At 47.5% G+C, this 26,613-nt stretch overlaps 1 protein-coding gene across 1 annotated transcript in view; it reads left to right on the forward strand.

Annotated features, from left to right (window-relative positions):
• Positions 1 to 26,613, forward strand: part of LOC129858696 (ephrin-B1-like) — a 153,135-nt gene that overhangs the window by 15,566 nt on the left and 110,956 nt on the right. The gene's annotated exons all lie outside the window — the stretch shown is intronic.

Raw genomic sequence — 26,613 nt, forward strand, 5'->3', positions numbered from 1 at the left:
GAGCCGGCTCGTTTGGCTCAGCTCACCAAAAAGAGCCGGCTCTTTTGGCTCCCAATGGCTCTTAAAAAAAGGGTTTTGTATTTTTTCAAGTCAAACAGTTTGCGATAGTTTGAATATGATTGGTGTTAAAACAATTCTAATTAAATTATTAAATGAAATCATTGTCACGCCCTGACCGTAGATTGCTTTGTATGTTTCTATTTTTGGTTTGGTCAGGGTGTGATGTGGGTGGGTATTCTATGTCTAGGTTTTCTGTTTCTGTGTGTTTGTCCTGGTGTGGTTCCCAATCAGAGGCAGCTGTCTATCGTTGTCTCTGATTGGGAGCCATACTTAGATAGCCTGTTTTCCCACTTTTGTTTGTGGGTGGTTATTTTCTGGTTAGTGTTTGTTGCACCTGTCAGAACTTTTCGTTGGTCGTTTTGTTGTTTTTGTTCGTGTATTCATCTTGATTAAAGGTATTATGGAGACGTACCACGCTGCAACTCCTCTCCTTCTCCCGACGACTTTCGTTACAATCATACTCTAACTTAACCAAAATGTATTTTAAAATAAATTGGTTTGTTATGAAAAAGAATGCTATTAAACATTTGCATTTAAGGTAAACTTTTTAATGTACAGTCGTGGCCAAAGGTTTTGAGAATGACACAAATATTCATTTTCACAAAGTCTGCTGCCTCATTTTTCTATGATGGCAATATGCATATACTCCAGAATGTTATGAAGAGTGAGCAGATGATTTTCAATTAATTGCAAAGTCCCTCTTTACCATGCAAATGAACTAAATCCCCCCCCAAAAATGTACACTGCATTTCAGCCCTGCCACAAAAGGACCAGCTGACATCATGTCAGTGATTCTCTCATTAACACATGTGTGAGTGTTGATGAGGACAAGGCTGGAGATCACTCTGTCATGCTGATTGAGTTTGAATAACAGACTGGAAGCTTCAATAGGAAGGTTGGGCTTGGAATCATTGTTCTTCCTTTGTCAATCATGGTTACCTGCAAGGAAACACGTGCCGTCATCATTGCTTTGCACAAAAGGGCTTCACAGGTAAGGATATTGCTGCCAGTAAGATTGCACCTAAATCAACCATTTATCGCATCATCAAGAACTTCAAGGAGAGCGGTTCAATTGTTGTGAAGAAGGCTTCAGGGTGCCCAAGAAAGTCCAGCAAGTACCAGGACCGTCTCCTAAAGTTGATTCAGCTGTGGGATCGGGGCACCACCAGTACAGAGCTTGTTCAGGAATGGCAGCAAGCAGGTATGAGTCCATCTGCACGCACAGTGAGGCAAAGACTTTTGGAGGATGGCCTGGTGTCAAGAAGGGCAGCAAAGAAGCCACTTATCTCCAGGAAAAACATCAGGGACAGACTGATATTCTGCAAAAGGTACAGGGATTGAACTGCTGAGGACTGGGGTAAAGTAATTTTCTCTGACGAATCCCCTTACCGATTGTTTGGGGCATCCGGAAAAAAGCTTGTCAAATCAAATCAAATCAAATTTTATTAGTCACATACACATGGTTAGCAGATGTTAATGCGAGTGTAGCGAAATGCTTGTGCTTCTAGTTCCGACAATGCAGTAATAACCAACAAGTAATCTAACCTAACAATTCCACAACTACTACCTTATACACACACAAGTGTAAAGGGATAAAGAATATGTACATAAAGATATATGAATGAGTGGTGGTACAGAACGGCATAGGCAAGATGCAGTAGATGGTATAGAGTACGGTATATACATATGAGATGAGTACTGTAGGGTATGCAAACATAAAGTGGCATAGTTTAAAGTGGCTAGTGGTACATGTATTACATAAAGATGGCAAGATGCAGTAGATGATATAGAGTACAGTATATACATATGAGATGGGTAATGTAGGGTATGTACACATTATATTAAGTGGCATTGTTTAAAGTGGCTAATGGTACATTTTTACATAATTTCCATCAATTCCCACTTTTAAGGTGGCTGGAGTTGAGTCAGTATGTTGGCAGCGGCCGCTAAATGTTAGTGGTGGCTGTTTAACAGTCTGATGGCCTTGAGATAGAAGCTGTTTTTCAGTCTCTCGGTCCCTGCTTTGATGCACCTGTACTGACCTCGCCTTCTGGATGATAGCGGGGTGAACAGGCAGTGGCTTGGGTGGTTGTTGTCCTTGATGATCTTTATGGCCTTCCTGTGACATCGGGTGGTGTAGGTGTCCTGGAGGGCAGGTAGTTTGCCCCCGGTGATGCGTTCTGCAGACCTCACTACCCTCTGGAGAGCCTTACGGTTGTGGGCGGAGCAGTTGCCGTACCAGGCGGTGATACAGCCCGACAGGATGCTCTCGATTGTGCATCTGTAGAAGTTTGTGAGTGCTTTTGGTGATAAGCCGAATTTCTTCAGCCTCCTGAGGTTGAAGAGGCGCTGCTGCGCCTTCTTCACGACGCTGTCTGTGTGGGTGGACCAATTCAGTTTGTCCGTGATGTGTACACCGAGGAACTTAAAACTTTCCACCTTCTCCACTACTGACCCGTCGATGTGGATAGGGGGGTGCTCCCTCTGCTGTTTCCTGAAGTCCACAATCATCTCCTTTGTTTTGTTGACGTTGAGTGTGAGGTTATTTTCCTGACACCACACTCCGAGGGCCCTCACCTCCTCCCTGTAGGCCGTCTCGTCGTTGTTGGTAATCAAGCCTACCACTGTAGTGTCATCCGCAAACTTGATGATTGAGTTGGAGGCGTGCATGGCCACGCAGTCGTGGGTGAACAGGGAGTACAGGAGAGGGCTCAGAACGCACCCTTGTGGGGCCCCAGTGTTGAGGATCAGCGGGGTGGAGATGTTGTTACCTACCCTCACCACCTGGGGGCGGCCCGTCAGGAAGTCCAGGACCCAGTTGCACAGGGCGGGGTCGAGACCCAGGGTCTCGAGCTTGATGACGAGTTTGGAGGGTACTGTGGTGTTAAATGCTGAGCTGTAATCGATGAACAGCATTCTCACATGGGTATTCCTCTTGTCCAGATGGGTTAGGGCAGTGTGCAGTGTGGTTGCGATTGCGTCGTCTGTGGACCTATTGGGTCGGTAAGCAAATTGGAGTGGGTCTAGGGTGTCCGGTAGGGTGGAGGTGATATGGTCCTTGACTAGTCTCTCAAAGCACTTCATGATGACGGAAGTGAGTGCTACGGGGCGGTAGTCGTTTAGCTCAGTTACCTTAGCTTTCTTGGGAACAGGAACAATGGTGGCCCTCTTGAAGCATGTGGGAACAGCAGACTGGGATAAGGTTTGATTGAATATGTCCGTAAACACACCAGCCAGCTGGTCTGCGCATGCTCTGAGGACGCGGCTGGGAATGCCGTCTGGGCCTGCAGCCTTGCGAGGGTTAACACGTTTAAATGTTTTACTCACCTCGGCTGCAGTGAAGGAGAGCCCGCAGGTTTTGGTAGGGGGCCGTGTCTGGGAGCCTGTCTGGGAGCAAGACATCCTGGTCCGCGACGGGGCTGGTTCTCTTTTTGTAATCCGTGATTGACTGTAGACCCTGCCACATACCTCTTGTGTCTGAGCTGTTGAATTGCGACTCGATTTTGTCTCTGTACTGGGACTTAGCCTGTTTGATTGCCTTGCGGAGAGAATAGCTACACTGTTTGTATTCGGTCATGCTTCCGGTCTCCTTGCCCTGGTTAAAAGCAGTGGTTCGCGCTTTCAGTTTCACGCGAATGCTGCCGTCAATCCACGGTTTCTGGTTTGGGAATGTTTTAATCGTTGCTGTGGGTACGACATCGTCAATGCACTTCCTAATGAACTCGCTCACCGAATCAGCATATTCGTCAATATTGTTGTTGGACGCAATGCGGAACATATTCCAATCCGCGTGATCGAAGCAGTCTTGAAGCGTGGAATCAGATTGGTCGGACCAGCGTTGAACAGACCTGAGCGTGGGAGCTTGTTGTTTTAGTTTCTGTTTGTAGGCTGGAATCAACAAAATGGAGTCGTGGTCAGCTTTTCCGAAAGGGGGGCGGGGGAGGGCCTTATATGCGTCGCGGAAATTAGTATAACAATGATCTAGGGTTTTTCCAGCCCTGGTAGCACAATCGATATGCTGATAGAATTTAGGGAGTTTTGTTTTTAGATTAGCCTTGTTAAAATCCCCAGCTACGATGAATGCAGCCTCAGGGTGTGTGGTTTCCAGTTTACAAAGAGTCAGATAAAGTTCGTTCAGGGCCATCGATGTGTCTGCTTGGGGGGGAATATATACGGCTGTGATTATGATCGAAGAGAATTCCCTTGGTAGATAATGCGGTCGACATTTGATTGTGAGGAGTTCTAGATCAGGTGAACAGAATGACTTGAGTTCCTGTGTGTTGTTATGATGATCACACCACGTCTCGTTAATCATAAGGCATTCCCCCCCGCCCCTCTTCTTACCAGAAAGATGTTTGTTTCTGTCGGCGCGATGCATGAAGAAACCAGCTGGCTGCACCGACTCCGTTAGCGTCTCTTGAGTTAGCCATGTTTCCGTGAAGCAGAGCACGTTGCAATCCCTGATGTCTCTCTGGAATGCTACCCGTGCTCGGATTTCATCAACCTTATTGTCAAGAGACTGGACATTGGCGAGTAGTATGCTAGGGAGTGGAGCGCGATGTGCCCGTCTCCGAAGCCTGACCAAGAGACCGCTACGTTTGCCCCTTTTACGGCGTCGCATAGGGTCCCCGGCTGGGATCAGATCCATTGTATTGGGTGGAAGGCAAAACACTGGATCCGTTTCGGGAAAGTCATATTCCTGGTTATAACGATGGTGACTTGACGTTAATCGTATATTCAGTAGTTCCTCCCGACTGTATGTAATGAAACCTAAGATTACCTGGGGTACCGATGTAAGAAATAACACATAAAAAAACAAAATACTGCATATTTTCCAAGGAACGCGAAGCGAGGCGGCCATCTCGGTCGGCGCCAGCCCCTAAAAAAGCTTGTCCGGAGAAGACAAGGTGAGCGCTACCATCAGTCCTGTGTCATTCCAACAGTAAAGCATCCTGAGACCATTCATGTGTGGGGCTGCTTCTCAGCCAAGGGAGTGGGCTCACTCACAATTTTGCCTAAGAACACAGCCATGAATAAAGAATGGTACCAACACATCATCCGAGAGCAACTTCTCCCAACCATCCAGGAACAGTTTGGTGACGAACAATGCCTTTTCCAGTATGATGGAGCACCTTGTCATAAGGCAAAAGTGATAACTAAGTGGCTCAGGGAACAAAACATCGATATTTTGGGTCCATGGCCAGGAAACTCCCCAGACCTTAATCCCATTGAGAACTTGTGGTCAATCTTCAAGAGGCGGGTGGACAAAAAAAAACACAAATTCTGACATACTCCAAGCATTGATTATGCAAGAATGGGCTGCCATCAGTCAGGATGTGGCCCAGAAGTTAATTGACAGCATGCCAGGGCGGATTGCAGAGGTCTTGAAAAAGAAGGGTCAACACTGCAAATATTGACTCTTTGCATCAACTTCATGTAATTGTCAATAAAAGCCTTTGACACTTATGAAATGCTTGTAATTATACTTCAGTTTTCCATAGTAACATCTGACAAAAATATCTAAAGACACTGAAGCAGCAAACTTTGTGGAAATTAATATTTGTCATTCTCAAAACCTTTGGCCACGACTGTACATATACAAAGTGCATATAAATTGAACCTTTCAAAACGAATACAATCTGCACAGCATAATATAATATTGCACCATATCAAAGAAAAATAAATAACAATGTGCAAAACTGCAGCATCCCACTTAAAACATTAAACGGGTCCCTCTTTTCTCTCTCTTTATTGCCATATTATAACCAGCAGCACACAGCAATGCTGACCATATTTTGCTTTTATGAGAGATTTGCATTCAGAAATGCAAGCTGTCTCACTTTCAAGGGGCTGATGCGGTTTCTTCTCTCAGTAATTATTTGTCCTGTTTTGGAGAAGACCCTCTAAGGGAACGGATGTGGCCACTATGCAGAGTCTCCCTGCCATGACTTTAGTAAGCCGTGGGTAGTCACAGGCCTTGTTCTTCCACCAGCTCCATTAGGGATTCCTTCGTGTTGCTTCCCCAGTTGCTCTCTTGTCAAACAGCATACGTTTATGGCAATACTGCTGGTGCTTCTGATCCCTCTTCTTCCTGTTGCCCTGGTGCCTGAGCCAGCTGACTGCTGGGCCTCCCTGCTGCTGAGGTTATTCTTTGAAGAGCCTCATCAATCACTCTGGCATCACTCAAGGCTAACTTCTTAAACCTGGGATCAAGTGCAGCGGTTTCTGATAGCACGTGATTATATTCCATTCTGTGGAATTTTCTGTCCATTGATGAACATAGGGTGTCCATCAACTCTGTCACATGTCCTGTGGTTACATTTGCTTCTCTCTGGCGGCTGGCTGTGATTCGCTGAAGACCCTTACACAGGAGTATCATTATTGAGGCTGTCACATAGCTGAAAAGAGAGAACAGTAACTTATTAGTTCAGGTTCATGTTTTGTCTACTGATACTACATTCTCATCTACTGCTCATATACATTTATAATACTGGATTAAATAACGATGTAGTAATAACTGCTTACTGTACCTCTGATCTCCACAGTGACCTGCTCAAAGGGTTCCAGGACTCTGCACACCTCCTCCACCACCTCCCATTCCTCTTGGGTCAGAACAGCAACAGGTGCATTGACAATGGCCAGGGTAGAGCTGATGGCATCCTTTGACTCAAGAAACCGCTCAACATATAAAATGTTGAATTCCACCTTGTAGTACAGTCTTGTTTAGGCCTCAGCTCAGGCATGCCCATCTGGCTTTGTGTAGACTTTAGTTTTTCAGCACCTACTGTGCTCCTGTGGAAGCATTCCACAGCTGCTTTCACTTTGTCCACAGTGGGCTTCATCACTTTCAGAGCATCTCTTACAATCAGGTTGATTGTGTGGGCAAGACGTGGATGATGGGCCCATTAAAACATTTTCATGGCTTTGGTTATATTAGCTGCATTGTCGCTAACACACAGACCACTTTTCCATTTTCTTGCCATTCTCTGGCCACTCTCAACAGTTCCTCTGCCAAGTTCTCTGAGGTGTGTCTGTCGCTGAACTCAAAGCAGTGAAATGAAGTGAAATGTAACCGACATGTAAGAAGTGGTTGCCCTTGATGTCCAGCAGTCAGTGGTAAGGCAAACTGCAGTAGCTTTTTGGACTCTTTCCCGCACTGAAGCCTGTGTACTCTCGTACAGTTGTGGAATAAGTGATTTTAAAAGGGTTTTCCTGCTTGGAATTGTGTACATTGGATTTAGACTATTGCTCTAATTTCAAAATCCTCTGTCCTCCAAACGACTGGAAATCGGTGGAAATCGGTGGCAATCATTTTTTGGCCAATGCAATATCCAATTTGGCCTTGTTTTGCTACAGACATAGACTTTGGCATAAACTGGTCCATAGAAGACTGTGTTGCTGTGGGTCGTGGAGTAGGTCTACTTGACTGAGTGGATACGCTGGCTCCACCACTATCACTAGCAGGCCCGCTAGTTTCTCCAAGCTCCGCTACAGCTAGCTTCACAGTTGGGTGCACAGTTCTCATATGCCGGTGTAGGTTGTGCATAGAACCGGCTTTAAATTAGATTTTGTTTTGGCAAATTCTACACTGTGCTCTAACATTGTCTACATTATTAAAATGCATCCAAATGCTACTGTGTTTCCGACTCATTTTCCAGCTGTTGTTTTCACAGCTGTCCTTCCTCTCTCTCCTCGGCTGCTAAGTGTGTGTCTGTGAGTGAGTTGACTCGGCCCTTCCTCACGCACCTTTGGTTCATTGGTTGGCACTGTGTGTCTGATTGTCAGGAACAACAGGTGAGGCTATTAGTCTGAGCAAACAGTCAGAACTGATTATTCATATCTTAATTTTTAAAATATTTTTATAAATAGATTTGTCTCTTCTGATATGCGAACCGGCTCCCAACGTTCATCTACAAGAGCTGGCTCTTAGAGCTGACTCGTTCGCAAACGACCCATCACTATTCTCCTTCATCTCATTCCTGCTTGCTATATTATTGCTGCTCAAGTTGACTATTCACGGCAGGCCAAAACGACCCTCAGGCCCCCGGGAAATGTCCCGGTGGTCCCGACGACCAGTCCGCCACTTGTCGCTCCTCTTTTCAGTTCGCTGTAGCTAGCGACTGGAACGAGCTGCAAAAAACACTCAAACTGGACAGTTTTATCTCCATCTCTTCATTCAAAGACTCAATCAGGGACACTCTTACTGACAGTTGTGGCTGCTTCGTGTGATGTATTGTTGTCTCCACTTTTGTGCTGTTGTCTGTGCCCAATAATGTTAGTACCATGTTTTGTGCTACTACCATGTTGTGCCACACGGCCCCGCAGCCATACAGCCCCAAAGCCATACAGCCCCACAGCCATACAGTTCCACAGCCATACAGCCCCAAAGCCATACAGCCCCACAGCCATACATCCATACAGCCATACATCCCCACAGCCTTACAGCCATACATCCATACAGCCATACAGCCCCATAGCCTTACAGCCATACATCCATACAGCCATACAGCCCCATAGCCTTACAGCCCCAAAGCCATACAGCCCCACAGCCATACATCCATACAGCCATACAGCCCCATAGCCTTACAGCCCCAAAGCCATACAGCCCCACAGCCATACATCCATACAGCCATACATCCCCACAGCATTACAGCCATACATCCATACAGCCATACAGCCCCATAGCCTTACAGCCCCAAAGCCATATAGCCCCACAGCCATACAGCCATACATCCCCACAGCCTTACAGCCATACATCCATACAGCCATACACCTCCACAGCTTTACAGCCCCAAAGCCATACAGCCCCACAGCCATACATCCATACAGCCATACAGCCCCAAAGCCATACAGCCCCACAGCCCCACAGCCATACAGACATATATTAGGTAGTGTTGTTGTTGTGAAGTGACTCAGTCAGCAGTATGTAAAGGCTTGGCGAGAGGGAGACATGGAGAGAGAGAGGTAAAGACAGAGGTAAAGACAGAGGGAGAGAGAGAGAGAGAGAGAGAGAGATAGATGTAGAGAGAACGAGAAGGAGAGAGATGTAGAGGTACAGTATCTGGTGTCTCATCTAGATTTATGACTTTGTTCCTGTTCCCACTTTAGAGACCACCGCTGTCTCAGCTAATAAATTAGTATTGCCCTCTACCACGCACACACACACGCACACACATTGGCTCGAAACGTGCCGGGGTCCCTTTGTCTCATAACTCATGGCAGGGCGAGGTGGTTCTTCCATTGTTATCAGTGTTAGCGCGTGCGTGTCTATGTGTGAGTCCAGACCCTGGGAGTGTACTGTTATAGATTGTTATTTAAGGATGATATCACTCTTCTGCTTCATAATCAATACGTGATCAATAGGAGAGGAACTCTTCATTGATTGGCCACTGGCCTGCATGCTGGAACATAACAAAGATCTCACACTCTGCAGAAGAATTCATACCCTCTTATTAGAACTTAGGAGGGGAGTGGTAGCCTGGTGGAATCAGCCTGATTGCTGTGTTTACCTAGGGGAGCGGTAGCCTGGTGGAACCAGCCTGATCGCTGTGTTTACCTAGGGGAGCGGTAATCTGGTGGAACCAGCCTGATCACTGTGTTTACCTAGGGGAGCGGTAGCTTGGTGGAATCAGCCTGATCACTGTGTTTACCTAGGGGAGGGGTAGCTTGGTGGAACCAGCCTGATCGCTGTGTTTACCTAGGGGAGGGGTAATCTGGTGGAACCAGCCTGATCGCTGTGTTTACCTAGGGGAGCGGTAGCTTGGTGGAATCAGCCTGATCACTGTGTTTACCTAGGGGAGCGGTAGCCTGGTGGAACCAGCCTGATCACTGTGTTTACCTAGGGGAGCGGTAGCCTGGTGGAACCAGCCTGATCGCTGTGTTTACCTAGGGGAGCGGTAGCTTGGTGGAACCAGCCTGATCGCTGTGTTTACCTAGGGGAGGGGTAATCTGGAGGAACCAGCCTGATCGCTGTGTTTACCTAGGGGAGGGGTAATCTGGTGGAACCAGCCTGATCGCTGTGTTTACCTAGGGGAGCGGTAGCTTGGTGGAACCAGCCTGATCGCTGTGTTTACCTAGGGGAGGGGTAATCTGGTGGAACCAGCCTGATCACTGTGTTTACCTAGGGGAGCGGTAGCCTGGTGGAACCAGCCTGATCACTGTGTTTACTTAGGGGAGCGGTAGCCTGGTGGAACCAGCCTGATCACTGTGTTTACCTAGGGGAGAGGTAGCCTGGTGGAACCATTTTGATCGCTGTGTTTACCTAGGGGAGTGGTAGCCTGGTGGAACCAGCCTGATCACTGTGTTTACCTAGGGGAGCGGTAGCTTGGTGAAACCAGCCTGATCGTTGTGTTTACCTAGGGGAGCGGTAGCCTGGTGAAACCAGCCTGATCGCTGTGTTTACCTAGGGGAGGGGTAATCTGGTGGAACCAGCCTGATCACTGTGTTTACCTAGGGGAGCGGTAGCCTGGTGGAACCAGCCTGATCACTGTGTTTACCTAGGGGAGAGGTAGCTTGGTGGAACCAGCCTGATCGCTGTGTTTACCTAGGGGAGTGGTAGCCTGGTGGAACCAGCCTGATCACTGTGTTTACCTAGGGGAGCGGTAGCTTGGTGGAACCAGCCTGATCACTGTGTTTACCTAGGGGAGGGGTAGCCTGGTGGAACCAGCCTGATCACTGTGTTTACCTAGGGGAGCGGTAGCTTGGTGGAACCAGCCTGATCGCTGTGTTCACCTAGGGGAGCGGTAGCTTGGTGGAACCAGCCTGATCACTGTGATTACCTAGGGGAGAGGTAGCCTGGTGGAACCAGCCTGATCGCTGTGTTTACCTAGGGGAGCGGTAGCTTGGTGGAACCAGCCTGATCGCTGTGTTTACCTAGGGGAGCGGTAGCCTGGTGGAACCAGCCTGATCGCTGTGTTTACCTAGGGGAGCGGTAGCCTGGTGGAACCATTTTGATCGCTGTGTTTACCTAGGGGAGTGGTAGCCTGGTGGAACCATTTTGATCGCTGTGTTTACCTAGGGGAGCGGTAGCCTGGTGGAACCATTTTGATCGCTGTGTTTACCTAGGGGAGCGGTAGCCTGGTGGAACCAGCCTGATCGCTGTGTTTACATAGGGGAGGGGTAGCCTGGTGGAACCATTTTGATCGCTGTGTTTACCTAGGGGAGGGGTATTCTGGTGGAACCAGCCTGATCGCTGTGTTTACCTAGGGGAGCGGTAGCTTGGTGGAATCAGCCTGATCACTGTGTTTACCTAGGGGAGCGGTAGCCTGGTGGAACCATCCTGATCACTGTGTTTACCTAGGGGAGCGGTAGCCTGGTGGAACCAGCCTGATCGCTGTGTTTACCTAGGGGAGCGGTAGCTTGGTGGAACCAGCCTGATCGCTGTGTTTACCTAGGGGAGGGGTAATCTGGTGGAACCAGCCTGATCGCTGTGTTTACCTAGGGGAGGGGTAATCTGGTGGAACCAGCCTGATCGCTGTGTTTACCTAGGGGAGGGGTAATCTGGTGGAACCAGCCTGATCGCTGTGTTTACCTAGGGGAGAGGTAGCTTGGTGGAACCAGCCTGATCGCTGTGTTTACCTAGGGGAGCGGTAGCCTGGTGGAACCAGCCTGATCACTGTGTTTCCCTAGGGGAGAGGTAGCTTGGTGGAACCAGCCTGATCGCTGTGTTTTACCTAGGGGAGTGGTAGCCTGGTGGAACCAGCCTGATCACTGTGTTTACCTAGGGGAGCGGTAGCTTGGTGGAACCAGCCTGATCACTGTGTTTACCTAGGGGAGTGGTAGCCTGGTGGAACCAGCCTGATCGCTGTGTTTACCTAGGGGAGAGGTAGCTTGGTGGAACCAGCCTGATCGCTGTGTTTACCTAGAGGAGCGGTAGCTTGGTGGAACCAGCCTGATCGCTGTGTTCACCTAGGGGAGCGGTAGCTTGGTGGAACCAGCCTGATCACTGTGTTTACCTAGGGGAGAGGTAGCCTGGTGGAACCAGCCTGATCGCTGTGTTTACCTAGGGGAGCGGTAGCCTGGTGGAACCAGCCTGATCGCTGTGTTTACCTAGGGGAGCGGTAGCTTGGTGGAACCAGCCTGATCGCTGTGTTTACCTAGGGGAGCGGTAGCCTGGTGGAACCAGCCTGATCACTGTGTTTACCTAGGGGAGTGGGAGATGAAACAAAATAGTTTTCTGTCTTGCTGAAATAGACTTAAGAGATATGAATATTGACAGAGCAATGTGTCAACGTTTGTAGCTGGTCTATAATATTTAGCATTTATTAAGAATCAAACATATAATCTCTCTTTTTGCTTCCACACATCCAGTTCTCTATCTGTTTAGTATGCCTGCAGTCTTCCTACAATATAGACTCATCAGATATAGTAACTGTACATCTATCTAGCTTCCTCAGCTAACATCCACTTCCTGACCGGCTGACAACAGCAGCTGTTTACTGATCTTATTGTGGCTTTAAGCCTCTATTGGAGACTGTTGATTTCAGAAGGCTTTTCCCTATAGAATGGAGCACTATGAGAGAGACTGTTGGTTTCAGAAGGCTTTTCCCTGTGGAATGGAGCACTATGAGAGAGACTGTTGGTTTCAGAAAGCTTTTCCCTGTAGAATGGAGCACTATGAGAGAGACTGATGGTTTCAGAAGGATTTTCTCTGTGGAATGGAGCACTATGAGAGAGACTTGGTTTCAGAAGGATTTTCCCTGTGGAATGGAGCACTATGAGAGAGACTGTTGGTTTCAGAAAGCTTTTCCCTGTAGAATGGAGCACTATGAGAGAGACTGATGGTTTCAGAAGGATTTTCTCTGTAGAATGGAGCACTATGAGAGAGACTGTTGGTTTCAGAAGGCTTTTGCCTGTAGAATGGAGCACTATGAGAGAGACTGTTGGTTTCAGAAGGCTTTTCCCTGTGGAATGGAGCACTATGAGAGAGACTGTTGGTTTCAGAAGGCTTTTCCCTGTGGAATGGAGCACTATGAGAGAGACTTGGTTTCAGAAAACTTTTCCCATTAGAATGGAGCACTATGAGAGAGACTGTTGGTTTCAGAAGGATTTTCCCATTAGAATGGAGCACTATGAGAGAGACTGTTGGTTTCAGAAGGCTTTTCCCTGTGGAATGGAGCACTATGAGAGAGACTGTTGGTTTCAGAAGGATTTTCCCATTAGAATGGAGCACTATGAGAGAGACTGTTGGTTTCAGAAGGATTTTCCCATTAGAATGGAGCACTATGAGAGAGACTGTTGGTTTCAGAAGGATTTTCCCATTAGAATGGAGCACTATGAGAGAGACTGTTGGTTTCAGAAGGCTTTTCCCTGGGGAATGGAGCACTATGAGAGAGACTGTTGGTTTCAGAAGGATTTTCCCTATAGAATGGAGCACTATGAGAGAGACTGTTGGTTTCAGAAGGATTTTCCCTGTAGAATGGAGCACTATGAGAGAGACTGTTGGTTTCAGAAGGATTTTCCCATTAGAATGGAGCACTATGAGAGAGACTGTTGGTTTCAGAAGGATTTTCCCATTAGAATGGAGCACTATGAGAGAGACTGTTGGTTTCAGAAGGCTTTTGCCTGTAGAATGGAGCACTATGAGAGAGACTGTTGGTTTCAGAAGGCTTTTCCCTGTGGAATGGAGCACTATGAGAGAGACTGTTGGTTTCAGAAGGCTTTTCCCTGTGGAATGGAGCACTATGAGAGAGACTGTTGGTTTCAGAAGGATTTTCCCATTAGAATGGAGCACTATGAGAGAGACTGTTGGTTTCAGAAGGCTTTTCCCTATAGAATGGAGCACTATGAGAGAGACTGTTGGTTTCAGAAGGCTTTTCCCTGTGGAATGGAGCACTATGAGAGAGACTGTTGGTTTCAGAAGGATTTTCCCTGTAGAATGGAGCACTATGAGAGAGACTGTTGGTTTCAGAAGGCTTTTCCCTGTAGAATGGAGCACTATGAGAGAGACTTGGTTTCAGAAAACTTTTCCCATTAGAATGGAGCACTATGAGAGAGACTGTTGGTTTCAGAAGGATTTTCCCTGTAGAATGGAGCACTATGAGAGAGACTGTTGGTTTCAGAAGGCTTTTCCCTGTAGAATGGAGCACTATGAGAGAGACTGTTGGTTTCAGAAGGATTTTCCCATTAGAATGGAGCACTATGAGAGAGACTGTTGGTTTCAGAAGGATTTTCCCATTAGAATGGAGCACTATGAGAGAGACTGTTGGTTTCAGAAGGCTTTTCCCTGTGGAATGGAGCACTATGAGAGAGACTGTTGGTTTCAGAAGGATTTTCCCTGTAGAATGGAGCACTATGAGAGAGACTGTTGGTTTCAGAAGGCTTTTCCCTGTAGAATGGAGCACTATGAGAGAGACTGTTGGTTTCAGAAGGCTTTTCCCTGTGGAATGGAGCACTATGAGAGAGACTGTTGGTTTCAGAAGGATTTTCCCATTAGAATGGAGCACTATGAGAGAGACTGTTGGTTTCAGAAGGCTTTTCCCTGTGGAATGGAGCACTATGAGAGAGACTGTTGGTTTCAGAAGGATTTTCCCTGTAGAATGGAGCACTATGAGAGAGACTGTTGGTTTCAGAAGGCTTTTCCCTGTAGAATGGAGCACTATGAGAGAGACTTGGTTTCAGAAAACTTTTCCCATTAGAATGGAGCACTATGAGAGAGACTGTTGGTTTCAGAAGGCTTTTCCCTGTAGAATGGAGCACTATGAGAGAGACTGTTGGTTTCAGAAGGCTTTTCCCTATAGAATGGAGCACTATGAGAGAGACTGTTGGTTTCAGAAGGCTTTTCCCTGTAGAATGGAGCACTATGAGAGAGACTGTTGGTTTCAGAAGGCTTTTCCCTCTAGAATGGAGCACTATGAGAGAGACTTGGTTTCAGAAGGCTTTTCCCTGTGGAATGGAGCACTATGAGAGAGACTTGGTTTCAGAAGGATTTTCCCTGTGGAATGGAGCACTATGAGAGAGACTGTTGGTTTCAGAAGGCTTTTCCCTGTGGAATGGAGCACTATGAGAGAGACTGTTGGTTTCAGAAGGCTTTTCCCTGTAGAATGGAGCACTATGAGAGAGACTGTTGGTTTCAGAAGGCTTTTCCCTCTAGAATGGAGCACTATGAGAGAGACTTGGTTTCAGAAGGCTTTTCCCTGTGGAATGGAGCACTATGAGAGAGACTTGGTTTCAGAAGGATTTTCCCTGTGGAATGGAGCACTATGAGAGAGACTTGGTTTCAGAAGGATTTTCCCATTAGAATGGAGCACTATGAGAGAGACTTGGTTTCAGAAGGCTTTTCCCTGTGGAATGGAGCACTATGAGAGAGACTTGGTTTCAGAAGGCTTTTCCCTGTGGAATGGAGCACTATGAGAGAGACTGTTGGTTTCAGAAGGATTTTCCCTGTGGAATGGAGCACTATGAGAGAGACTGTTAGTTTCAGAAGGCTTTTCCCTGTGGAATGGAGCACTATGAGAGAGACTGTTGGTTTCAGAAGGCTTTTCCCTGTGGAATGGAGCACTATGAGAGAGACTGATGGTTTCAGAAGGATTTTCCCATTAGAATGGAGCACTATGAGAGAGACTGATGGTTTCAGAAGGATTTTCCCTATAGAATGGAGCACTATGAGAGAGACTGATGGTTTCAGAAGGCTTTTGCCTGTAGAATGGAGCACTATGAGAGAGACTGTTGGTTTCAGAAGGATTTTCCCTGTAGAATGGAGCACTATGAGAGAGACTGATGGTTTCAGAAGGATTTTCCCTATAGAATGGAGCACTATGAGAGAGTCTCATAGAGTTGTTTTGGTTTCTCTCTGTAGCCCTGTGACCTGCTCCCCTGTTCTCGCCCTCCCTCTCTCTCTCTCGCTCTCTTGTTCTCTCTCTTGCTCTCTTGTTCTCTCTCTCTCTTTTTCTGTCTCTAAGTCTTCAGTGTGTAATGAGATCTGTATCAGAGAGAAATATAATCAGAGCCAGAGAGAGAGAGGGGGGGAGTGAGAGAGACAGGGGAAGAGAGAGGGTAGAGACATACAAAGAGACAGAGAGACAGAGACAGACAGACAGACAGACAGACAGACAGACAGACAGACAGACAGACAGACAACCTCTAGTTTAGTAGAGGAGCTGGCGCTCTTCTACTGCTTTAAAGGCTGACTCTGTCTGGGTTAACTGGGACAGCTGGACATGCTTTAGTGGTGTGTGTGCTGTGGTCATCAGAGGTACCTGGACAAAGGGAGGTTTCCATTGGTCCTCTTCTGCTAGACCACATGATTTAAACTTTAGATCTGTCTGATGACATCACTAGAATAGAGATTAAATTCTCTGTCCCTGTTTCTGCTGATGTCATTCATCAAATCAAATTAAACTTCGTTCATATCAAATTCCTCATGTATTGGACCCAAGTCTGAACTTAATGCAAGCATTTCAGGGTGGACACTAGTCTTGCTTGGTTAGTGGAGAGTGATGAGTGATAGAGTGAGTGATAGAGTACTGATGGGCCTCTCTCTCTCCCCCCTCTGTGTCTCTGGGGAGTCAGTGGAAGTATGTCAGAGAGGCAGATGGACGGCTGCCTTAATTATCTAACATCCTAATCCATCAGACTGGAGATATGGAGAACATTAGGGCTACACACACACACATCGTGAGAGGTCACACGCACACGCACGTACGTACACACACACACACACAGACACACATCGTGAGAGGTCGCACGCACACACACACACACACACACATCGTGAGAGATCTCACACACACACACATCGTGAGAGGTCACACACACACACACACACACACACACACACACACACACACACACACACACACACACACACACACACACACACACACACACACACACACACACACACACACACACACACACACACACACACACACACACACACACACACACACACACACACACACACACACACACCCCACAGACAGCAGAATTACCAGATTAGAGGAGGAGTCTGTGTTTAATAGGGCATTAGACCAGATTAAATGTAGCTGTGGTTCCATATCTGATGTCATTGGACTGATGACTTTCCATTGTCTGATGGCTGGATCTAACACACACTCACATTCCTCTTAGTCCTTCCCCAGGCTAGTTGATTGATCGCTGGTTCCTGTTGTATGTGACTGGTTTGTGTCCCGTGGAGCAGGAATTATAACCCAGACACAACAGCATGGAAACCCCCCCAACATCTGACTCCATCAATCACACTAGCAATCAAACTAATTCAATTAGACAGACACAAATCTCGCTTGCTTACGGCCCCTTATCCCACAGTCCGGAGACTAACTCAATTTACACACAATCCCGTACATGTAGCATTAAATCCACGTTTTCCAATTACTAATGTATCTCAATATCAAGAAATACAGAGGAAACGCTTCTGTTCTCTTCTGGAAAAGAAAGGAGAGTGACAAAAGACAACAAGAGACAGAAATCTGTAGATATGTGTGGAATTGTTTCTTTCAGGTTTCCAAGGTGTGAGAGAGAATGCAGGGCTGTGAGTGTGTGAGTGTGTGAGTGAGTGTGAGTGTGTGAGTTAGGCCTCCCAGAGAGCAGCGATTAAGGCGTCAGTCACAGCTGTCACACGGAGCTGAGCGGAGAGCGTTATCCAGCATGCCTTTGGTTGGGCATTGGGCTGAGACAACGATGGTCACAGCAGGACTCCCATCAGCTCTTTCTTCCCTCTCCTCGCCGTGAAGGACCGAGCGGATGGGAGACTGTGTGTGTGTGTGTGTGTGTGTGTGTGTGTGTGTGTGTGTGTGTGTGTGTGTGTGTGTGTGTGTGTGTGTGTGTGTGTGTGTGTGTGTGTGTGTGTGTGTGTGTGTGTGTGTGTGTGTGTGTGTGTGTGTGTGTGTGTGTGTGTGTGTGTGTGTGTGTGTGTATGTCGGGCAGAGGAATGGGTCATGCTGAGAGTTGGTATAGACGAGTCTGAGCCAAACCCTGGTTGAATGGGTTAACAGGGGCACACACACACACACACACACACACGTACAGACTTAGAAGGCGAGCACACCATCCACCGCTTCCGAGCATAATACTCGCCAATGTCCAGTCTCTAGACAACAAGGTGGACGAAATTAGGGCATGAGTTGCCTTCCAGAGAGACATCAGAGATTGTAGCATTCTCTGTTTCACGGAACATGTCTCACTCGGAATATGTTGTCAGAGTCGGTACAGCCACCCGGTTTCTTCACGCATCGCGCCGACAGAAACAAACATCTCTCTGGTAAGAAGAAGGGCGGGGGTGTATGCCTCATGATTAACGACTCATGGTGTAATCATAACAACATACAGGAACTCAAGTCCTTTTGTTAACCTGACCTAGAATTCCTTACAATCAAATGCCGACCGCATTATCTTCCAAGAGAATTATCTTCGATTATAGTCACAACCGTGCACATCCCCCCCCCAAGCAGATACCTCGATGGGCCTGAAAGAACTTCATTGGACTCTATGTAAACTGGAAACCATATACCCTGAGGCTGCATTTATTGTGACTGGGTATTTTAACAAAGCTAATTTGAAGTCGCTCTGGATAAGAGCGTTCGCTAAATGACTTAAATGTAAATGTAAATGTAAATGAGAACAAGGTTACCCAAATTCTACCAGCACATTGATTGTTGCACCCGCTCGAGCAAAACATTGGATCACAGCTACTCTAACTTCCGCGATGCATACAAGACCCTCCCCCACCCTCCCTTCGGTAAATCTGACCATGATTCTATCTTGTTGCTCCCCTCCTATAGGCAGAAACTAAAACAGGTCATGCCCGTGCTTAGGTCTATCCAAAAATGGTCTGACCAATTGGATTCCACGCTTCAAGATTGCTTCGATCACGTGGACTGGGATATGTTCCGGGTAGCCTCAGACAATAACATCGACCTATACGCTGACTCGGTGAGTGAGTTTATTAGGAAGTGCATTGTGACTATTAAAATCTTCCCTAACCAGAAACCGTGAATTGATGGCAGCGTTCGCGCAAAACTGAAAGCGCGAACCACCGCATTTAATAAAGGCAAGGCGACTGGAAACATGAACGAATTCAAACAGTGTAGTTATTCTCTCCGCAAGGCAATCAAACAAGCAAAGCGTCAGTATAGAGACAAAGTAGAGTCGCAATTCAACGGCTCAAACACGAGACGTATGTGGCAGGGGCTTTAGACAACCACGGATTTCAAAAAGAAAACCAGCCGTCTCGCTCCCAGACAAACTTAACAACTTCTTTGCGCGCTTTGAGGACAATACAGTGCCACCGACACGGCCCGCTACCAAAGACTGTGGGCTCTCCTTCAACGTGGCCGATGTGAGTAAAACATTTAAACGTGTTAACCCTCGCAAGGCTACCGGTCCAGACGGCATTCCTAGCCGCGTCCTTAGAGCATGCTCAGACCAGCTGGCTGGTGTGTTTACGGACATATTCAATCAATCCCTATATGCTGTTCCCACATGCTTCAAGAGGGCCACCATTGTTCCTGTTCCCAAGAAAGCTAAAGTAACTGAACTAAATGACTATCGCCCCGTAACACTCACTTCTGTCATCATGAAGTGCTTTGAGAGACTAGTCACGGATCATATCACCTCCACCCTACCTGATAGCCTAGACCCACTCCAATTTGCTTACCGTCCCAATTAGGTCCACAGATGATGCAATTGCCATCACACTGCACACTGCCCTATCCCATTTGGACAAGAGGAATACCTATTTAAGAATGCTGTTCATTGACTACAGCTCAGCATTCAATACCATAGTACCCTCCAAATTCATCTTTAAGCTTGAGACCCTGTGTCTCGACCCTGCCCTGTGCAACTGGTTCCTGGACTTTCTGATGGGCCGCCCCCAGGTGGTGAAGATAGGAAACAACATCTCCACCCCGCTGATCTTCAACACTGGGGCCCCACAAGGGTGCATGCTCAGCCCTCTCCTGTACTCCCGGTTGACCCATGACTGCGTGGCCATGCACACCTCCAACTCAATCATCAAGTTTGCAGACGACATTACAGTGGTAGGCTTGATTACCAACAACGACGAGACAGCCTACAGGGAGGAGTTGAGGGCCATCGGAGTGTGGTGTCAGGAAAATAACCTCACACTCAATGTCAACAAAACAAAGGAGTCGTGGACTTCAAATAATGATCATGTACTTCAGGAAACAGCAGAGGGATCACCCCCCTATCCACATCGACGGGACAGTAGTGGAGAAGGTGGAAAGTTTTAAGATCCTCGGTGTACACATGACGGACAAACTGAAATGGTCCACCCACACAGACAGCGCGGTGAAGAAGGCGCAAAAGCTCCTTAGGAAGTGCATTGTAACAGCGCCTCTTCAACCTCAGGAAGCTGAAGAAATGTGGCTTGTTACCTAAAACCCTCACAAACTTCTACAAATGCACAATCGAGAGCATCCTGTTGGGGTCTTTCCCCGCCTGGTACGGGCTGTATCACCACCTGGTACGGGCTGTATCACCGCCTGGTACGGGCTGCACCACCTGCAACCACAAGGCTCTCCAGAGGGTAGTGCGGTCTGCACAACGCATCACCGGGGGCAAACTACCTTCCCTCCAGGACACCTACAGTACCCGATGTCACAGGAAGGCAAAAAGATCACCAAGGACAACAACCACTGCCTGTTCACCCCGCTATCATCCAGAAGGCGAGGTCAGTACAGTTGCATCAAAGCTGGGACCGAGAGACTGAAAACCAGCTTCTATCTCAAGGCCATCAGACTGTTAAACAGCCATCACTAACATAGAGAGGCTGCTGCCAACATACAGACTCAAATCACTGGCCACTGTAATAAATGGATTTAATAATGGTATCACAGGTGACTTTAATAATGCCACTTTCATTTTGCTACACTTCCATTAACATCTGCTAACCATGTGTATGTGACCAATATTTATTTTTTTGACAGACAGACAGACAGACAGACAGACAGACAGACAGCTAGCTAGCTAGCTAGCTACAGGCTGTGAGGGAGGAATTCCTGAAAAATATGAATGGAAAAATGTGTTTTTTCCTGTCTGACTAAAAGTAGTAAAATCCCCTGGATTACATCCGGCTATTTCCATGCACCGCTAATGGTCTCCCTGTCCTAGTGTGGGCGTGTGGGCGTGTGTGCGTGCGTGCGAGCGAGAGAGCCCCCTGTTGTTGCCAGTCAGGGGCCTTCAGTTTCCACTCTGCTTTAGTAACTAATCTTGCCAAATTGAATTGACTGAGGCAGAATATATATACAGTGTGTGTAGCGTACCTAGTTCTAGTCATGTGAGTCAGTCTGTTTCATCTGTGACATGTGTTTTGCATCCTACCCATGTTGCTGTTGCCCCCTGCTGTGTTTGTATGGGGAACACTTTACTCTGTCAGACTCTGAGAAAACGATCGTATGTGTACTAAACCAAACTCACTGTACCTTCAAACTACCTTGGGACAGGTCTAAACCAAACTCACTGTACCTTCAAACCACCTTGGGACAGGTCTATACCAAACTCACCGTACCTTCAAACCACCTTGGGACAGGTCTATACCAAACTCACCGTACCTTCAAACCACCTTGGGACAGGTCTATACCAAACTCACCGTACCTTCAAACCACCTTGGGACAGGTCTAAACCAAACTCACCGTACCTTCAAACCACCTTGGGACAGGTCTAAACCAAACTCACTGTACCTGCAAACCACCTTGGGACAGGTCTATACCCAACTCACCGTACCTGCAAACTACCTTGGGACAGGTCTATACCAAACTCACCGTACCTTCAAACCACCTTGGGACAGGTCTAAACCAAACTCACTGTACCTTCAAACCACCTTGGGACAGGTCTATACCAAACACAAGGTACCTTCAAACCACCTTGGGACAGGTCTAAACCAAACTCACAGTGCCTTCAAACCACCTTGGGACAGGTCTAAACCAAACACAAGGTACCTTCAAACCACCTTGGGAGAGGTCTAAACCAAACACAAGGTACCTTCAAACCACCTTGGGACAGGTCTAAACCAAACACAAGGTACCTTCAAACCACCTTGGGACAGGTCTAAACCAAACTCACTGTACCTTCAAACCACCTTGGGACAGGTCTAAACCAAACACAAGGTACCTTCAAACCACCTTGGGACAGGTCTAAACCAAACACAAGGTACCTTCAAACCACCTTGGGAGAGGTCTGTGTTGTAACAGAGATTTTCGATCTCAATGAGATCACTGATGATTGACAATTGCTGTTTCTTTTTCATTAAAACTGTCTCTCCTCCCCGCTCCTCTCAGAGAGACTTATGTTCTCTACTTAGTTCAGGCTTGCAACCAGATGGAAACAACTCTAGATCACCGTTACTCCAGACACAAAGCGTACAAAGCTCTCCCTCGCCCTCCATTTGGCAAATCTGACCATAATTCTATCCTCCTGATTCCTGCTTACAAGCAAAAACTAAAGCAGGAAGCACCAGTGTTCCGGGATTCTTCCGATGTCATTGAGGAGTACACCAGAAGCCATGGATTACAGGCAACATCCGCACTGAACTAAAGGGTAGAGCTGCCGCTTTCAAGGAGCAGGACTCTAACCCGGAAGCTTATAAGAAATCCTGCTATGCCCTCCAACGAACCATCAAACAGACAAAGCATCAATACAGGACTAAGATTGAATCGTACTACACCGGCTCCGACGCTCGTCGGATGTGGCAGGGCTTGCAAACTATTACAGACTACAAAGGGAAGCACAGCTGAGAGCTGCCCAGTGACGCGAGCCTACCAGACGAGCTAACTTACTTCTATGCTCGCTTCGAGGCAAGTAACACTGAAACATGCATGAGAGCATCAGCTGTTCCGGACAACTGTGTGATCACGCTCTCCGCAGTCGATGTGAGCAAGAGCTTTAAACAGGTCAACATTCACAAGGCCGCAGGGCCAGGTGGATTACCGGGACGTGTACTCCGAGCATGTGCTGACCAACTGGCAAGTGTCTTCACTGACATTTTCAACCTCTCCCTGTCTGAGTCTGTAATACCAACATGTTTCAAGCAGACCACCATAGTCCCTGTGCCCAAGAACACTAAGGTAACCTGCCTAAATGACTACTGACCCGTAGTAGTCACGTCTGTAGCCATGAAGTGGTTTGAAAGGCTGGTCATTGCTCATATCAACACCATTATCCCAGAAACACTAGACCCACTCCAATTTGAATACTGGCCCAATAGATCCACAGATGATGCAGTCTCTATTGCACTCCAAACTGCCCTTTCCCACCTGGACAAAAGGAACACGTATGTGAGAATGCTATTCAGTGACTACAGCTCAGCGTTCAACGCCATAGTGCCCTCAAAGCTCATCACTAAGCTAAGGACCCTGGGACTAAACACCTCTGTAACTGGATCCTGGACTTCCTGATGGGCTGCCCCCAGGTGGTAAGGGTAGGGAACAACACATCCACCACGCTGATCCTCAACACGAGGGCCCCTCAAGGGTGCGTGCTCAGTCCCCTTCTGCACTTCCTGTTCACTCATGACTGCATGGCCAGGCACAACTCCAACACCATCATTAAGTTTGCCGATGACACAACAGTGGTAGGCCTGATCACCGACAACGACGAGACAGCCTATAGGGAGGAGGTCAGAGACCTGACCGTGTGGTGCAAGGACAACAACCTCTCCCATAACGTGATCAAGACAAAGGAGATGATTGTGAACTAAAGGAAAAGGAGGGCTGAGCACGCCCCCATTCTCATCGACGGGGCTGTAGTGGAGCAGGTAGGGAGCTTCAAGTTCCTTGGCTTCCACGTAACCAACAAACTAGCATGGTCCAAGCACACCAAGACAGTCGTAAAGAGGGCACGACAAAATCTGTTCCTGCCTCAGGAGACTGAAAAGATTTGGCATGGGTACTCAGATCCTTAAAAGGTTCTACAGCTGCACCATTGAGAGCACCCTGACGGGTTGCATCACCGCCTGGTATGGCAACTGTTCGGCCTCCGACCGCAAGGCACTGCAGAGGGTAATGCCTATGGCCCAGTACATCACTGGGGCCAAGCTTCCTGCCACCCAGGACCTCTATACCAGGCCGTGTCAGAGGAAGGCCCTAAAAATTGTCAAAGACTCCAGCCACCCTAGTCATAGACTGTTCTCTCTGCTACCACACGGCAAGCAGTACCGGAGCGCCAAGTCTTGGTCCAAGAGGCTTCTAAACAGCTTCTACCCCCAAGCCATAAGACTCCTGAACATCTAGTGAAATGGCTACCCAGACTATTTGAACGCCCCCCCCCTTCCCTCCTCTACGCTGCTGCTTCTCTGTTATCTATGCACAGTCACTTTAATAACTCAATTACCTCGACTAACCGGTGCCCCCACACATTGACTCTGTACCAGTAACACCGCTATTGTTATTTTACTGCTGCTCTATAATTAGTATTTGTTACTTTTATTTCTCATTTTTGGGGGGTATTTTTCTTAATTCTGCATTGTTGGTTAAGGGCTTGTAAGGAAGCATTTCACTATGAGGTCTACATGTGAGGTTGTATTCGGGTCATGTGACTAATAAAGTTTGATTTGATTTGCCTGCTTTTCTTTCTGTGTTATTTCTTCGCTGTTTATTGATGTGTTCTAGATTGTAGCATCTCATGCATTTCAACAATGAGGATGTCAGATCTTAGTATGTGCAATATGCTCAAGTCAAATCCCCATTTAAAATATAGATGGGGTTTATGAATATATTAATTGTAGGAATAAGCATCTGCTTCTTGGAACAAGTGTCTGTCTTTTCCTTTGTATTGGTGCTCTAGAGTTGAGTGGTAGGCTGTTCAAAGCTACCTCTGAGATTACAACCAAATGACAACTGGGATGCTGTCTTCCCTATTAAATACAACTGGTATATTCTCTTAATGTTGTATGGACTGGAAATGAAGAGAAGGAGAACCATTAGCTTAGCTTTGATGGTTTTTAAAGGGTTGGAGGTAGGCAGACTGGTTGGTCTGAAGCTAGGAGGTCTTTAGGTAGAACAACCAGGTCTGTAAATTGGAGGAAGTCTGGAGGCAGACTGTCTAGGTCTGTAACATTGAAGGAGGTCTGGAGGCAGACTGGCTAGGTCTGTAACATTGGAGGAGGTTTGGAGGCAGACTGGCTAGGTCTGTAACATTGGAGGTGGTCTGGAGGCAGACTGGCTAGGTCTGTAACATTGGAGGAGGTCTGGAGGCAGACTGGCTAGGTCTGTAACATTGGAGGAGGTCTGGAGGCAGACTGGCTAGGTCTGTAACATTGGAGGTGGTCTGGAGGCAGACTGGCTAGGTCTGTAACATTGGAGGAGGTCTGGAGGCAGACCGGCTAGGTCTGTAACATTGGAGGTGGTCTGGAGGCAGACTGGCTAGGTCTGTAACATTGGAAGAGGTTTGGAGGCAGACTGGCTAGGTCTGTAACATTGGAGGAGGTTTGGAGGCAGACTGGCTAGGTCTGTAACATTGGAGGAGGTCTGGAGGCAGACTGGCTAGGTCTGTAACATTGGAGGAGGTTTGGAGGCAGACTGGCTAGGTCTGTAACATTGGAAGTGGTCTGGAGGCAGACTGGCTAGGTCTGTAACATTGGAGGAGGTCTGGAGGCAGACTGGCTAGGTCTGTAACATTGGAGGTGGTCTGGAGGCAGACTGGCTAGGTCTGTAACATTGGAGGAGGTCTGAGGCAGACTGGCTAGGTCTGTAACATTGGAGGAGGTTTGGAGGCAGACTGGCTAGGTCTGTAACATTGGAGGTGGTCTGGAGGCAGACTGGCTAGGTCTGTAACATTGGAGGAGGTCTGGAGGCAGACTGGCTAGGTCTGTAACATTGGAGGTGGTCTGGAGGCAGACTGGCTAGGTCTGTAACATTGGAGGTGGTCTGGAGGCAGACTGGCTAGGTCTGGAGTGTTGAAGGAGGTCTGTAAGGCAGACTGTCTAGTGTTGCCTCCCAAATTCCCTATTTAGTTAGTGCACTACATAGTGAATAGGGTGACATTTGGGATGCAACCTAGGTCTGTAACATTGGAGGTCTGTAGACTGACTGGCTAGATCTGTAACGTTGGAGGTCTGTAGACTGACTGGCTAGATCTGTAACGTTGGAGGTCTGTAGACAGACTGGCTAGGTCTGTAACGTTGGAGGTCTGTAGACTGACTGGCTAGGTCTGCAACATTGGAGGTCTGTAGACAGACTGGCTAGGTCTGTAACGTTGGAGGTCTGTAGACTGACTGGCTAGGTCTGTAACGTTGGAGGTCTGTAGACTGACTGCCTAGGTCTGTAACGTTGGAGGTCTGTAGACTGACTGGCTAGGTCTGTAACGTTGGAGGTCTGTAGACTGACTGGCTAGGTATGTAATGTTGGAGGTCTGTAGACAGACTGGCTAGGTCTGTAACGTTGGAGGTCTGTAGACAGACTGGCTAGGTCTGTAACGTTGGAGGTCTGTAGACAGACTGGCTAGGTCTGTAACGTTGGAGGTCTGTAGACAGACTGGCTAGGTCTGTAACGTTAGAGGTCTGTAGACAGACTGCCTAAGTCTGTAACGTTGGAGGTCTGTAGACAGACTGGCTAGGTCTTTAACGTTGGAGGTCTGTAG

The sequence above is a fragment of the Salvelinus fontinalis genome, chromosome 6 (genome assembly GCF_029448725.1).
Source record: "Salvelinus fontinalis isolate EN_2023a chromosome 6, ASM2944872v1, whole genome shotgun sequence".
Taxonomy (NCBI): Eukaryota; Metazoa; Chordata; class Actinopteri; order Salmoniformes; family Salmonidae; genus Salvelinus; species Salvelinus fontinalis.